Raw genomic sequence first — 632 nt, forward strand, 5'->3', positions numbered from 1 at the left:
CCCCCCCCCCCCCCCCCCCCCCGGGGGGCCCCCCCCCCCCCCGGAGCTCAATGAGCAGAGGGCTGTTCACAGGCTGGCGAAAGTGCTGGGCAAATGGGGGTAAGGACACACTTTACCTTAAGGGAGATGAACAGCTCATATGTGGGGTTGGGGTGAGGAGAACGTAACAGAGATAGGAGTGCCCAGGAATCAGAGGGGGGATCTGAGATTTGGGAACAACTCCTCATGGCCCCTTGGATTACCCTTGAAAAGAAAACTCCTTTCCCATTTAAAAAAAAAAAAAAAAACCCTTTGAGATGACTGTGACCAGACGGAGCTGGCAGAGTTTCTGCTGGCTGACCTTGGGTGGCTGGCTTGACCTCTCTGAACCTCAGTTTCTTCAACTGGAGAATGGGGATGACTACTGACTTCGTCGAGGTGTTGAGCAGTTTACAGACTCCGTCAGGTCTCTGAGAGCAGCTCGCAGGATGCTGGAGCATAGTAGGTTGTTAGACCTTTGCGAACGAGGAATGAAGTCGCTTTAGGAGATGCTGTGAGGAGATTTCTTAGCTTAGGATAAGAAGGAAGGGGAGGAGGAACAGTGTAGGCTTACAGGGCGGGCTGGTTCTTAATGTGGATCTGGGGGAGGTGGG

Source organism: Carlito syrichta, unplaced genomic scaffold, assembly GCF_000164805.1.
Source record: "Carlito syrichta isolate Samal-C Ts95f unplaced genomic scaffold, Tarsius_syrichta-2.0.1 Scaffold115657, whole genome shotgun sequence".
Taxonomy (NCBI): domain Eukaryota; kingdom Metazoa; phylum Chordata; class Mammalia; order Primates; family Tarsiidae; genus Carlito; species Carlito syrichta.